The sequence below is a fragment of the Bos indicus x Bos taurus genome, chromosome 28 (assembly GCF_003369695.1).
Source record: "Bos indicus x Bos taurus breed Angus x Brahman F1 hybrid chromosome 28, Bos_hybrid_MaternalHap_v2.0, whole genome shotgun sequence".
NCBI lineage: Eukaryota > Metazoa > Chordata > Mammalia > Artiodactyla > Bovidae > Bos > Bos indicus x Bos taurus.
This window is the reverse complement of record NC_040103.1, coordinates 2,906,766-2,923,144: the sequence shown is the minus strand read 5'-3', so window position 1 is coordinate 2,923,144 and position 16,379 is coordinate 2,906,766.

Genomic DNA, 16,379 nt, shown 5'->3' with positions numbered 1-16,379 from the left:
TCCGTTCACGTACTGCTGAAGCCTAGCTTGAAGGATTTTGAGCATTACTTTGCTAGCATGTGAAATGAGTAGAATTGTGTGGTAGTTTGAACATTCTTTGGCGTTGCCCTTCTTTGGGATGGAATGACTGTGTTGACATATAAATAAATGTATTGATTTCTAGGCAGTGACATAAGTTCACGGCAGCAAAGTCATTTCTCCCCCAGCCCTTTGTAAACAACTAATTAGATAGACATACAGGAACTAAAGTACTTAGCACCCAAGGCCAAGGGACTCAGAGGGCTTTCCAAATATAAATCGAAAAATAAATAAACGAGACCTTATAAGGGCTGTGGATTCGAGGAGTCAGAGAACCTTCCCCCAATAAGTCAGGAGAGTTCTGACCTGGGCAAGTACAGGCAAGAGATTCTGTGCAAGCCCAGCCTGTCTGAAGACAGAGTCCAGCAATGGAGAGAACTACTGCCATGGACAGACAGATGGAGGACTGTACCAGAGCTACCCCCCTTCCCAGGACACTGCCTGGGGAGACAGCAACTGCAACCTCTCCTGAGAGGAGGTGGAAAGTGGTAACCACCCAGCTACCCAGTTTAGGGATTATGGTGAGAAACTTGTTTCTGTCCAACAGCACCCTGGTTTCTGGGGGGAGGATGGAAAGAAAGCAGATAGAAATATTAGAACATTATATGAGCAGGTTACTGCTGTCTTTTTCAGAAGTCAGCAAGGGATCTGCCCACTAGGCTTGTATTACCACACATAAGAATCTCCACCTGGCCTAAAGACACCCTCAAAGCCCCAGTGCTAACCCCACACCTCCCCCCATCCTGCTGCCAGCTCTTGTGTGCACCGCCAGTGCCACTGTGAGAGAGGCATCCAGGGCACAGGGAGCTTGCACAGAAAACAGACGGCAAACGGTGGGCAAAAGCGAAATCACAAACTTGACTTTTAGCGCCACCTTCTGGAATACAAAATAAATGCTTCTAGTAGCCGTGGTCCATTGTGGCTCAGACAGTAAAGAACCCGCCTGCAATGCGGGAGTGGAGAAGGCAATGGCAACCCACTCCAGTACTCTTGCCTGGAAAATCCCATGAACAGGGGAGCTTGGGAGGCTGCAGTCCATGGGGTCGCTAAAAGTCGGACACGACCGAGCGACTTCACTTTCACTTTTCCCTTTCATGCATTGGAGAAGGAAATGGCAACCCACTCCAGTGTTCTTGCCTGAAGAATCCCAGGGACGGGGGAGCCTGTTGGGCTGCTGTCTGTGGGGTCACACAGAGTCGGACACGACTGAAGTGACTTAGCAGAAGCAGCAGCAATGCGGGATACCTGGGTTCAATCCCTGGGTTGAGAAAATCCCCTGGAAAAGCAAATGGCAACCTATTCCAGTATTCTTGCCTGGGGAATCCCCATGGACACAGGAGCCTGGGGTCTTAAAGAGTCAGACACGATTGAGCGACTAAGCACAGCACAACACAGTTTGTAAGAACCAAAGTAAACATAAATCCTTAACCAAGAAAGGTGTCTGCTACTTCAAATGTGAATGCACAGTTGCATATATGCAAACACTATGAAAACTCAGGGAAATATGTTATCACAGACAGAAAATTCTCCAGCAACTGAACAGAAACACATGGAATATTATGATCTGACTGATAAAGCATTCAAAATAGCTATTATGAAGAAATTCAACAAGCTACAAGAAAACTCAAGAAGGCAATTTAATAAACCCAGAAGTAAATTAAAATGTAAGGATGTCCTTAACAAAGACTTTGAAATTATTTTTAAATATCTGGACTGAAGGACTCCATGAATGAATGAGATGAAGGATGCAATGGAGAGCATCTGCAGCAAGGCAGACCAGGGGGAGGAATGGTCTCCTGGGGGATAGCGCTATAGAAAGAATACACTTAGAAGAATGGAAGACTCAATAATAGTGAAGAAAGCCTAAGAGAGCCATTGGCTTCTATCAGAAAGGCAAATATCCAAATAACTGGGGTTCCAAAGGAGGGGAGGAAAGTAGGGGACAGATAGTTTATTTAAAGAAACAGCAGCTGAGGGACTTCCCTGCTGGTCCAGTGGTTAGGACTCGGCACTTCCATCGCCATGGACCTGGGTTCGTTGCCTAATGGGGGAACTGAGATCTCACAAGCCAAGTGGTGCAACCGAAAAAAGAAAAATACAAGCTGAGAACTTTACAAGCCTGGGGAAAACATACACATGCAGGTCTACAAAACTACTAATACATTCTACCATTCCAGTGCAAAAAGAGGCCATCCCTGTGTCTGGAAGATTCTCTGGAGGAGGGTATGGCAACCCACTCCAGTATTCTTAGCTGGAGAATCCCATGGACAGAGGAACCTAGCAGGCTGCAACCCATGGAGTCACAAAGAGACTCAACTGAAGTGACTTAACACGCACATGCACGTGGGTTTTTCTAGTTGCAGCCAGCAGGTGGCGCACAGGCTAAACTAAAATACTAGGTTAGTTTCAGGTAAACAACAAAGTGATTCAGGGATAAATATAGAAAGTTACGTATTCTTTTTCAGATTTTTTACGTTATAGGTTATTATAAGATCTTCAATATAGTTCCATGTGCTATACAGTGAATCCTTGTTTATCTATTTTAAATAAAGTGGCATCTATTAATCTCATATTCCTAACTTACCCTTTCCCCTTCCCCTTTGGTAACCATAAATTTGTTTTCTATGTCTGTGAGTCTATTTATGTTTTGCAAATAAGTTCATTTATATTACTTTTTAGATTATACATATACATGATGTGATATTTGTCTTTCTGTCTGACTTCACTTAATACCATAATTTCTAGGTTTATTCATGTTGCTTCAAATGGCAATATTTCATGTTATTTTTATGGCTGAATAATAGTCCATTGTATACATGTACTACATCTTCTTTATTCATTCATCTGTTGGTGGACATTTCGGTGCTGCTATGAACATTGGGGTGACTGTATCTTTTCAAATCAGAGCTTTCTCTGGATATATACAGACTTTTTGATGATGGTTATTCTAGCCAGTGTGAGGTGGTACTTCATTGTAGTTTTGATTTGCATTTCTCTAATAATTAGCAATGGTGAGCATCTTTTCATGTGCCAGATGGCCATCTGTATGTCTTCTTTAGAGAAATATCTATTTAGGTCTTCTGCCCACTTTTTGATTGGGCTGTTTATTTTATTGACATTGAGTTATATGTGCTGTGTGTATATTTTGAAAATTAATCCCTGTTGGCTTCATTATTTGCAAATATTTTCTCCCAGGTCATATATTTCTTTTCATTTCCTTTTCTGTACAAAATCTTTTAAGTTTCATTAGACCTCATTTCTTTATTTTTGCTTTTATTTCTATTGCCTTGGGAGACTGACCTAAGAAAACATGACTACAGTTTATGTCAGAGAATGTTTTGCCTATGTTATCTTCTGAGTTTTATGATGTCACATCTTATATTTAAGTCTTTCAGCCATTTTGAGTTTATTTTTGTATGTGGTATGAGGCTGTGTTCTAACTTCATTGATTTACATGCGCCTGTCCAACTTTTCCAACACCACTTGCTGAAGAGACTGTCTTTTCTCCAGTGTATATTGTTGCCTCCTTTGCAGAAGATTCATTGATTGTAGGTGTGTAGGTTTATTTGTATTCTCGTCCATTGATCTATACGTCTGTTTCTGTGCCAGTACCATGCTATTTTGATACTACAGCTTTGTAGTCAAATCCAAAGTCTGGGAAACTTATGCCTCCAGCTTCGTTCTTTTTCCTCAAGATTACTTTGGCAATTTTGGGTTTAAATGAGCTGTTTTATCTATTAGTATTTTATATAATTCACGAAGTAACCACAAAGCAAAAACCTAGAGTAGACCCACAAAGGGCAAAGAAAGGGGAAACAGAGCACACCACCATGGAAATCAGCCAATTTATGAATCAGGCTGAGAAAGACAGGGAAAGAAATAATGGAAATACAAAACATGAAAACAAATTGGCATTAGTAAATCCTACATATCAATAATTACTCTAAATTTAAGTGGAGTGATTTCACCATTAAAAGGCACAGAGTGGCTGAATGAATTTTTAAAATGACACCAGACTGTAAGAGAGATCCTTTTCAGATTTAACAACAAATATACAGTCAAAGTGAAGGGATGGAAAATTATATTCCATATAATTGGAAACAAGTGGGAATAACTATACTTACATCTGACAAAATACTTTAAGCCAAAAATTGTAACAAGGGACAAAAGAGGCTGTTATAAAATGACAAAGTGATCAATGCATCCAAAAGATATAACAGTAACAAATAACACACCCATCACCTACATATGTTAAGCACCTGAAACATGTATAATATCATATATGAAATGAGTCGCCAGTACAGGTTCGATGCACGATACTGGATGCTTGGGGCTGGTACACTGGGAAGACCCAGAGGGATGGTACGGGAGGGAGGAGGGAGGAGGGTTCAGGACAGGGAACACGTGTATACCTGTGGCGGATTCATGTTGATATATGGCGAAAGCAATGCAATATTGTAAAGTTAAAAAATTAAATTTAATTTAATTTAAAAAAATAAAAATAAATAAATAAATACTAATAGATATGAAGAAAGAGAATAGAATGGAAAAGGTGAAAACCATGACAGATTTTATTTTCTTGGGTTTCAAAATCACTGCAGACAGTGGCTGCAGCCATGAATTTAAAAGACGTTTGCTCCTTGGAAGGAAAGCTATAAGAAACCTAGACAGCATATTAAAAAGCAGAGACATCACTTTGCTGACAAAGGTCCATATTGTCAAAGCGCTGGTTTTTCCAGTAGTCATGTATGGATGTGAGAGTTGGACCATAAAAAAGGCTGAGCACTGAAGAAGTAATATTTTTGAGTTGTGTTGCTGGAAAAGACTCTTGAGAGTCCCTTGGACAGCAAGGAGGTCAAACTAGTCCGTCCTAAAGGAAATCAACCCTGAATATTCATTGGAAGGACTGATGCTGAAGCGCCAATATTTTGACCACCTGATGCAAAGAGCCGACTCATTGGAAAAGACCCCAATGGTAGGAAAGATTAAGAGCAGGAGGAGAAGGGGGCAACAGAGGATGAGACAGCTGGAGAGCAACACCAACTCAACGGACATGCGTTTGAGCAAACCCCAGGAGATAGTGAAGGACAGCGAGGCCTGGCGTGCTGCAGCCCATGGGGTCACCAAGAATAGGACATGACCTAGTGACTAAACAACAACATGAAAGGATGCCGGGGTCCAGCCCCAGTTGGATCCAGGGATTCCCTCGGGAGGACGGCGTTGGCGGTTAAAAGAATAGATAAAGAGATAATGAAAGAATTTTGCAGTTAAGAAAATAGAGGAGAGAAAAGAGGCTGATATCCCTTGGTTTACACAGAAAGCCAATAAAGCCCCAGCACCGGACTTGCTCTGTTCACATAGGCTGCAGGCGCCTTCTCGAATCATGGAAGGTGCCCCACCTTAGGCACCTTCTCGAGTGGGTCTTAGAAGCCCAGGCAGGAAAGTGAATGCAGAGGGCCCCTGCACTCCAGGGAAATCAGCCTGAAAAGGAAAAGGAAAGAGAAAGAACGACACGGGGAGACCAAGCCTGATGAGCAAGGCCCGCACTTTATTTTCCAAAATAGTTTTTATACCTTAAGTTGTGCATAGAAGATAATGGGGGAAGGGGTAGAGTCATGTAAGGTCAGCAGTCCTTAATCTTTATCAAAGCCAGGCTTTCTTTCTGCAAACTTATCATATGCAAAAGCTTTAGGTGATATACATCATCTTCTGGCCAGGAGGCCTGTTAACATTTTATGACCCTTTCTTCAGAAAACTTATTTTTCTCTAAAGGTGATTATTCTAAAGTCAGGCGCCACCCTCCGAAAACATTAGATAAAGTTGCATTTCTATAGGGCAAAAGTGTGGTGGGCTATAACAAGAAAAGAATTAACTCAAGGGTCCAAGGTTACAAACATTAAAGCTACTACTTACATTTCTATACACCAACTATATTAATCAATACACTCCCAGGAGCACAGTAGGTAAGGGATATGGAAACTTGGCAGCAAGCATTAGCTCAACAAAGAAATCCTCTACTAGTTCTATTCTAACAATTTTAACTCTCTGAGAAGCTCTGCATTGTTAGCATATCTTAAGCTTCCTGTGCCTCTCGTGGTTCCGAGGCTGTGAATCTAAACAAACCTGTCAGGCAAGCTAGAAAGTCATCAGAGCGGTTTGAATTGAAACACTCCTATTATACCCAGGAGAATTATTAACTAGAGTTTTAAGTTGATTTTCTTACAGAGAAAGGTGGTCGGGGATAGCCCCCCATTAATGTCAGAAGAGTTGGTGAAAGTCGTAAAATAGTAAAACAGACAGATTCTAGTTTTGGGGTAGACGCTCAGGCAGGTCCGGGAGGGGGGTCCCTCGAGCTCTGACTCACCTTGCCCATCAGAGCTCTCCCGCATGACCTTGTCATGGGTGGGGATTCCTGTGCTGGCTCCTGGCAAAAGGAGACATAAAGAACAATACATTAATAGTAGGGTATTTCAATATCCCACTTTCAACAATTGATAGAACACCCAGACAGAAAATCAGCAAGAAATGATGAATGTAAAATATACATTAGACCAAAAGAATGTACCAGACATCTATAGAACACTCCATCCAACAGCAGCAGAACACAACATTCTTCTCGAATGTATACTTCACATTTTTGAGGGTTGGTCATCTAATAGGACAAAGAACAACTCTTAGCAAATTTAGGGAGATTGAAATCATAATAGGTATCCTTTCCAACCACAGTGATTTAAGCTAGAAGTCAACCACAGGAAGAAAGCTAGAAAATCCACAAATATAAGGAAAGAAACAAAACATTCATGAAAAACCAATGGGTCAAAGAATTTTTAAAAGTCTTAAATGAAAATAGAAACACAACTTACCAAAATCCTTAGCAGTCCACAGAGGGAGGTTTACAGAGTTAAATTCTCCGTCCATGGGATTTTCCAGGCAAGAGTACTAGAGTGGGGTGCCATTGCCTTCTCCGAGATTAACATTAGAAAAGTCTAAAATACACATTCTAACAACCAACAGGATGGGAGGAAAATGATTTACAGATTTACAAAATTTCCCTCCCATCCTGTAGGCTGTCTTTTCATTTCATTGATTCTTTTACTGTGCAGAAGCTTTTGTTTGATGTCGTTCCATTTGCTGATTTTGTTGTTGTTGTTTGTGGTTTTGACGTCATATCTAAAATAGCAATGACAAGACCAATATTGAGGAGTGTCTTCTCATTGCTTCCTTCTAGGAGTTTTATGGTTTCAGATCTTATGTTTAATTGTTTGATCCATTTTGAATAGGGGTTAATCTCTAAAACAGAAAAATAACTCATAAAACAACCTAATTTAAAAATGAGTAGAGGAACTGAACAGACATTTTTCCAAAGAAAGCATGTAAATTGCCTCCAGAGACATGAAAAAGTGCTCAACCTCATCACTAATCCGGAGAAGGGAATGGCTACCCACTCCAGTATTCGTGCCTGGAGAATTCCATTGACAGAGGAACCCGGCAGACTACAGACCACAGAGTCACAAAGAGTCAGACCTCACCGAGCAACTATCACTAATCATAAGGGAGATGCAAACTGAAACCATTATGAGGTCTCACCTCACACCTGTCAGGATGTTGATCCTCAAGAAGATAAAAATAACAAACATTGGAGAGAATACAGAGAAAAGGGGACTTTTCTTTGTGAACTGCTTGTGGGACTGTAAGCTGGTGCAGCCACTATGGAGCACAGTATGGAAGCTCCTCGAAAATTAAAAGTAGAACCACCAGATGATCCACCAGTCCTGCTTCTAGGTATAAGCTCACAGAAAATGAAGACTAGTTACTGAAGACACACCTGCATTCCCATGGGGATAGTAGCATTATTAACAACAGCCATGATATGGAAATAACATAAATGTCTACCAACAAATAAACTGATAAAGAAAATGTGGGGGACTTCCCTGGTGACGCAATGGATAGGAATCCACCTGCCAATGCAGGGGATATTAAAAGAGGAAAAGGTCAGTCCCACCCTGATCACCTTTTCCACAAGTCTCCCCTGTCTTACAATACGCAAAGTCACTCCACAGAAGCAAGGCATGAACTACTAAATGGGGCCCAGGGTTAGTTATATGTATGAAAATAACTGTTTCCATAAAGTAGTGCATTTTCCTGAGAAAAGCTTTTCACTCATCATTAGAGGAAATAGCTCCTGTCAAATTCTAGTCAAAGACAGCGTGTGTCCAATGGGCAATGCCTTCCCAAACTGGCACATGGGGACCCAGGGAGTGTGGGAGTGAAGGATGGGGAGAGGAGCCCCCAAGCCAGCAGGTTCCCAGGTGTCTCCCCGGCCCAGGGCCAGGCTTCCCACCCACCAGACTCCATCATATCCCACGTGTTCATCCAGCTCCTTTGGCTGTAATAGTTCGCATAGGAGTGAATAAGGCCTAGTCTAGATTCTGAATATGTTTCAGTGGCCCCTCTGGTCCCCAAAGTCAAACAGGTTACGCTGAAAAAACCTGAGCAGCCTTAACTCCCTCCAAGGGGAGCTTCCATGAAGCTTTTTGTGTGGGTTGCCGAGTTATTGTCTCCCCTGCATTAAACTAAGAAAGCTTTATCAGTAATTTTTAGGTCTTTTCCCCCCACAGAAATCTCTTAATACTCATTCCTTGAATATCTTACAAGCCCATTTCCCCAGTCATGTAAATTCCTCAACTCAGCCTTTTAAAAGCCTTTTATATCAGATTTTAATTTGACATGGAAAATTGTTTAAGATAGTTATTAACTGTCAGAGATAACTGGGAAAAATAATCAACACCATTATTCAAGAGAATTTACAGCAATAACTTCTAATGTCTAATATTTCTAACTTCAACTGATATCGCCTAAATTTAGTTCCCTATTACATCAGTTCCTCTCAGCTGGCATACATTTTTACAGAATATAAAAGAAACATACTGAAACAAAAATGCCTCCTGATTCCCTGCTTCAGCTGGTGGTTTACAGTGGTCTGAAGGAGCAATAATAGAGCATCTGGAAGTTTTTCAATCCCCAGTGATGGGTATCCCCAGGATAGTGATTTATCTTCAAATTCCAAATCAGCTACGAGATATGAGAACAGAGTCACTCTGCTAGGAACCTGAGGACAGTGGGCAATTGGTGACTGTGACCTACCCTCGAGATTAAAATGGAAGAGGAGAATGAAGATGTGAGCAGAGAAGCTCTGAACCGAAACACACCCTGTGTGCTGCTAGAGTGATGCGCACTCTGGGAGATCAGGAAGTAGAGAGGTGGCTCCTGGCCAAGGGAATCTTGCAGGAGATGACAATCCACAAGGGGCCTGATGGGCTGGGACTGAGGTGGAAAGGCACAGACAGCAAAGCTAAGTCAACACCAGGAAATGCAAAGAGAACACTTTGCTTGGAGTAGAAACTTTATGTCAGAGTACAGAGTGACCATGGTGTTTAAATAACAGTTGTCCAGACAACAAGTTCTGACTGTATAGCACAGGGAATATACTCAACATCCTGGGATAAACGATAACAGAAAAGAATATAAAAAAGAATGTATGTATAACTGAGTCACTTTGCTGTACAGCAAAAAATTAACACAACATTGTAATTCCACTATACTTCAATTAAAAAAAAAAAAGACGAGTAAAAACAAAATAGTCAGCCCACCTCAGTATCAATGAGCTCACCAAGTACCCAAATCTTGGTTTCTAATGCCATTCTCAAATCAAGGGAACCAAGGCTCCTGTTGGTTCCAGAACTGAGACATGTGTTAGGGAAATTAAATGAATAGTCTCGTTTAGGCTTCAGAGACAAAGCAGAGCAGGCCTCTTATCTGGCTTCTAACCTGCCTGGACACTGCCCTAACTGGGAGTGACTGGGAGTGACTGCCTGCTGTGAGTGCAGAACTCACAGCACCTTAGATAAGATGGGGGGGAAATCTTGAGATTGTTGAGACCCTGGAGGAGGCCTGGCCAACCAAGACCCAGGCTTAACTATATTCCAAGTTTTACAAGAAAAAACAAATAGCATTAACATGAAACCAGAGCTGCAATTTGGTCACAGACTGATGATATCAGCTTGCAACCATCCTGGGATTATAAGCGGGAACCCAGAACTCCAATCTTAGAAGTCTGACCCATGGAACGGATGTGCTGCCTGGGACCCTTTCCCAGTTGGGACTCCAGACGTGCTGTGACACGGGACTTCCCAGAGCTGTTTAAGTCTGGATGTTGGTCAAAACCCAATTTGGTGATGCATTCTCTGATTTTTCTCTTTTCTTTTAATGTTAGTATGTTGAAAGTAAGCTAGATAATTCTCTAGTAAATATCTATATTATGTGTTTGTATATAATGAGTGGCTTATTTTGTTAACAAATCCTTTGAAACTGAGACAAAAGTGAAAACTTTTGGCAAAACAGCAGGAAATACACAAGATGGACCCATTGCATCTCATCTTGTCAGAATGTAAAGAAGGCTGAAAACAAACCATGTACATTTTAATTAAAAAATACTTCATTGCTAAAAGATGCTAACCATCATCTGACAAGAGTTGCCACAAACCTTCAATATGTAAAAAAAAAAAAAAAAGAAAGAAAAGAAAAAGAAAAAAACTCAGTATCTGCAAAGCACAATCACTGAAAAACAATAAAACAAGATATACCCATATTTTATGTCCTGTTCTTTTCAGTACTCAAATTTTTAAGTAAATATGTACAGCTGAATATCCCTTGATTTGTTTATCCTGGTGCTATGCTGGAGCAAAAGAACTGTCCCTTACAGCATAAAGAATTTAGAGACATCCGTTACTAACAGATTACCTGGAAGCAGAAGTGCTCCCAGATATTTCCATTTTCTAAACAGAAAAATTCAACAGATCAGAAAGGAAAAGTGAAGGTACACACCCCTAACTGCTGTCTCTGATGAGCTTTCCACCCAAAGCAGAGATGTTACACTTGCTATGACTCAAATGCTGCTAAGTGTGCTATACCTTGAAACTCACCATCTCAAAGTGGGAACATCAGCCTGCTCCTAAGCACCTGGGTCATCACCTGTGTCTCTGAGAAACTGGCCAGTCGGCCTGACAAGATCAATTTAGAGCATTAAAAAATAAAGAGCATAACAAAACCCTTAAACCATTAACATCTTAAGGTTGATTTTTTTTTCTCTCTCTCTTTTTTTTTTTTTTTTTTTTTGAGACCTCACCACTTAATTGGGTTGGTGACAACGTCCTACTAGATACTTGCTTGGGAACTGAGGCGACTCATGTCTCAGCAGACTAAATGGCTCAACATCCAAATTTCCAAAAAATGCACTTGGTGTGTCTTTCGGGTGGTATTTAGCGAAGCCCCAGTCCACACTCCTCTCCTGCTCTTTAGTTGTGCTTTTGAACAGGGCCACTGTGATGACCTTCTCCCCAAAGGGGTGCACTTTGGGTGGAAGAAGAGGAGGTCAGCGAGCAAAAGATAGTTTCTCAGATATCAAACCAGTTACCATAAACAGTTTAGAAAAGAAAAGCGTAGTTTTCTGGGCCTGTATTGGGCACACAGACTGGAGAATGAACAAAGCTGCAAAGACAGGTGGTAGTAGGAAGGTCAAAATCTGATCTGGGACAAAACCAAGATGCGCAGGGCAGGCTGCAGGCTGCAAATCTCAGCCTTTACACCCCTCTAAGTCCCTTTCTAAAGGAGATCAGTCCTGGGTGTTCTTTGGAAGGAATGATGCTAAAGCTGAAACTCCATTACTTTGGCCACCTCATGCGAAAAGTTGACTCATTGGAAAAGACTCTGATGCTGGGAGGGATTGGGGGCAGGAGGAGAAGGCGACGACAGAGGATGAGATGGCTGGATGGCATCACTGACTCGATGGACGTGAGTCTGGGTGAACTCCGGGAGTTGGTGATGGACAGGGAGGCCTGGCGTGCTGCAATTCATGGGGTCACAAAGAGTCGGACATCACTGGGCAACTGAACTGAACTGAACTGAAGCCCCTTCTTCTCCTCCCGACGCCTCATTTCACAGGGGAGGATGCGGAGTGATAGGTAGGATAGGACTCCACAGGCACCCCAGCCTCCAACTGCGATCTGGCACCCACAGCCCCGCCCGTTGTTGTCCACAGGAGGGCCAGGAACCGCTCCCAGCCCTGCACATTCTGGAAATGGCAGTCAAGCAGCCCCACAAGACTGGGAGCTGACTGTGGCTCAGATCATGAACTCCTTATTGCAAAATTCAGACTTAAATGGAAGAGAGTAGGGAAGACCACTAGGCCATTCAGGTGCGATTTAAATAAAATCTCTTGTGATTATACAGTGGAGGTGATAAATAGATTCAAGGGATTCAATATGATAGAGTGCCTGAAGAACTATGGATGGAAGTCCATAACATTTGTATAGGAGGCAGTGAAAAAAACCACCACTAAGAAAAAGAAATGCAAAAAGAAAAAATGGCTGCCTGAGGAGGCCTTACAAATAGTTGAGAAAAGAAGAGAAGCAAAAGCAAAGGAGAAAAGAAAAGAGATACCCATCTCAATGCAGAGTTGCAAAGAAGAGCAAGGAGAGATAAGAAAGACTTCCTCAGTGATAAATGAAAAGAAATAGAGGAAAACAATAGAATGGGAAAGACTAGAGATCTCTTCAAGAAAATTAGAGACGCAAAGGGAATTTTCATGCAAAGATGGGCACAATAAAGGACAGAAATGGTGTGTACATAACAGAAGCAGAAGATACTAAGAAGAGATGGCAATAACACACAGAAGAACTATACAAAAAAGGTCTTAATGACCCAGATAACCATGATGGTGTGATCAGTCATCTAGAGACAGACATCCTGGAGTGTGAAGTCAAGTGAGCCTTAGGACGCCTTACTAGTGGAGGTGATGGAATTCTAGCCAAGCTATTTCAAATCCTAAAAGATGATGCTGTGAAAGTGCTGCAGTCAATATACCAGCAAATTTGGAAAACTCAGCAGTGGCCACAGAACTGGAAAAGGTCAGTTTTCAGTCTAATCCCAAAGAAGAGCAATGTCAAAGGATGTTCAGTCTACTGCACAATTGCACTCATTTCACATGCTAGTAAGGTAATGCTCAAAATCCTTCAAGCTAGGCTTCAACAATATGTGAACTGAGAACTTCCAGATGTACAAGCTGGATTTAGAAAAGGCAGAGGAATCAGAGATCAGATTGCCAACAACATCTGTTGGATCATAGAAAAGAAAGGAAATTGAAAGGTTGTTGGTGAACCATGAAAGACACTGGGATTCTTGGCCTCTGGAGGAGAAGAATTCAATCTGGGGCAAGTGACGAGGCTTGATCACTCAGAGCTTTTGTGTAATAAAGTTTTATTAAAGTATAAAAGAGATAGAGAAAGTTTCTGACATAGACATCAGAATGGGGCAGAAAGAGTGCCCCCCTGCTAGTCTTTAGCCGGATGTTACATAGCTACTAGCTATAGAAAGGAGATGTCTCAAAATTCAGAGTGGCACCAGACCCCTCACCCACAACATGTATTTTGAGATAATATTGGCACCAGATGAGTCATCCCGGGCCATAAAACGGTTGACATGATCTTGAAGAAACGCAGGTTTCCAAGTAAATATAGAGTTTCATTAGATTAGGAGAACGATGTATGAGTAAAACATACTGGTTTGTCAAGTCGGTTCTGAGTCTTAGGCAGAACTGACTTGAAGACAGAGTCTAGAGTAAATACGTATTTCATTACCATAGCTTAAGACAAACATTTCCATAAGAAAAATGCATTGGTTAGCACAAGGTTTGAGAAAAGTTAAGTTCAAGTGGAGCCGGGTGTCGTTATGGCAACACAGGATTTTAAAAGAAACCTCTTTTTAAACTTGTATAGAGAAGGGGAAAAAATCTAACGCTTGTCTGTTTCCTCTTGCCGCTTAAGAGAGAGATAAAAAAATGTCTGACACTTGCAGCCTATTTCCTCCATTTGGAGATCCCCTGTCTTCCTGCCTGTTAGCTTCTCATTACAGAAAAACATTTACTTCTGCTTCATGGACTATGATAAAACCTTTGACTCTGTGGACCACAACAAATTATGGCAAATTCTTAAAGCGATGGTAATATCAGACCACCTTACCTGCCTCTTGAGAAACCTGTATGCAGGACAAGAAGCAACAGTTAGAAATAGACGTGGAACAATGGACTGGTTCAAAATTTGGAAAGGACTACATCAAGGCTGTATATTGTCACTCTGCTTATTTAATCTATATGCAGAGTACATCATGTGAATGCCAGGCTGGATGAAGCTCAAGCTGGAATCATGATGGCTGGGAAAAATATCAATAACCTCAGATATGCAGATGACATCACCCTTATAGCAGAAAACGAAGAAGAACTAGAGAGCTTCTTGATGAAGATGAAAGAGGAGAGTGAAAAAGCTGGCAAATTAAGCAACTAACAAACAACTAATCTCAAAAATATACAAGCAACTCCTGCAGCTCAATTCCAGAAAAATAAACGACCCAATCAAAAAATGGGCCAAAGAACTAAATAGACATTTCTCCAAAGAAGACATATAGATGGATAACAAACACATGAAAAGATGCTCAACATCACTCATGATCAGAGAAATGCAAATCAAAACCACAATGAGGTACCATTTCACGCCAGTCAGAATGGCTGCTACCCAAAAGTCTACAAGCAATAAATGCTGGAGAGGGTGTGGAAAAAAGGGAACCCTCTTACACTGTTGGTGGGAATGCAAACTAGTACAGCCACTATGGAGAACAGTGTGGAGATTCCTTAAAAAACTGGAAATAGAACTGCCTTATGATCCAGCAATCCCACTGCTGGGCATACACACCGAGGAAACCAGACTTGAAAGAGACACGTGTACCCCAATGTTCATTGCAGCACTGTTTATAATAGCCAGCACATGCACGCAACCTAGATGTCCATCAGCAGACAAATGGATAAGAAAGCTGTGGTACATATACACAATGGAGTGTTACTCAGCCATTGAAAAGAATACATTTGAATCAGTTCTAATGAGGTGGATGAAACTGGAGCCTATTATACAGAGTGAAGTAAGCCAGAAAGAAAAACACCAATACAGTACACTAACGCATATATATGGAATTTAGAAAGATGGTAACGATAACCCTGTATGCAAGACAGCAAAAGAGACACAGATGTATAGAGCAGTGTTTTGGACTCTGTGGAAGAGGGCAAGGGTGGGATGCTTTAGGAGAATGACATTGAAACATGTATAATATCATATAAGAAACGAATCGCCAGTCCAGGTTCGATGCAGGATACAGGATGCTTGGGGCTGGTGCACTGGGATGACTCAGAGGGATGGTATGGGGAGGGAGGTGGGAGGGGGTTCAGGATGGGAAACATGTGTACACCCGTGGCAGATTCATGTTGATGTATGGCAAAACCAATACAATATTGTAAAGTAATTAGCCTCCAATTAAAATAAATAAATTTAAATTTTAAAAAAAGCAGTAAAGAAGAAACTCAACATTCAAAAAATGAAGATAATGGCATCCAGTCCCCTCTGCTAAGTCGCTTCAGTTGTGTCTGACTCTGTACGACCCCAGAGGCAGCAGCCCACCAGGCTCCCCCATCCCTGGGATTCTCCAGGCAAGAACACTGGAGTGGGTTGCCATTTCCTTCTCCAGTGCATGAAAGTGAAAAATGAAAGTGAAGCCGCTCAGCTGTGTCCGACTCCTAGCGACTCCATGGACTGCAGCCTACCAGGCTCCTCCGTCCATGGGATTTTCCAGGCAAGAGTACTGGAGTGGGGTGCCATTGCCTTCTCCGCCAGTCCCCTCACTTCATGGCAAACAATGGAAACAGTGATAGACTTTATTTTCTTGGGCTCCAAAATCACTTCAGACGGTGACTGCAGCCATGAAATTAAAAGACGCTGGTTCCTTGGAAGAAAAGCAATGACAAAGATAGACAGCGTATTAAAAAAGAGACATTACCAACAAAGGTCCATATAGTCAAACCTATGGTTTTTCCAGTAGTCATGTATGGATGTGAGAGTTGGGACCATAAAGAAGGCTGAGTGCCAAAGAACTGATGCTTTTGAACTGTGGTGCTGGAGAAGACCCTCCAAAGTCCCTTGGACAGCAAGGAGATCAAACCAATCAATCCTAAAGGAAATCAATCCTGAATATTCATTGGAAGGACCGATGCTGAAGCTGAAGCTCCAATACTTTGACCACCTAATGGGAAGTACCGACTCATTGAAAAAGACCCTGATGCATGGAAAGATTGAGGGCAGAAGGAGAAAGGGACAACAGAGAATGAGACGGTTGGACGGCATCACTGATGCAATGGACGTGAGTTT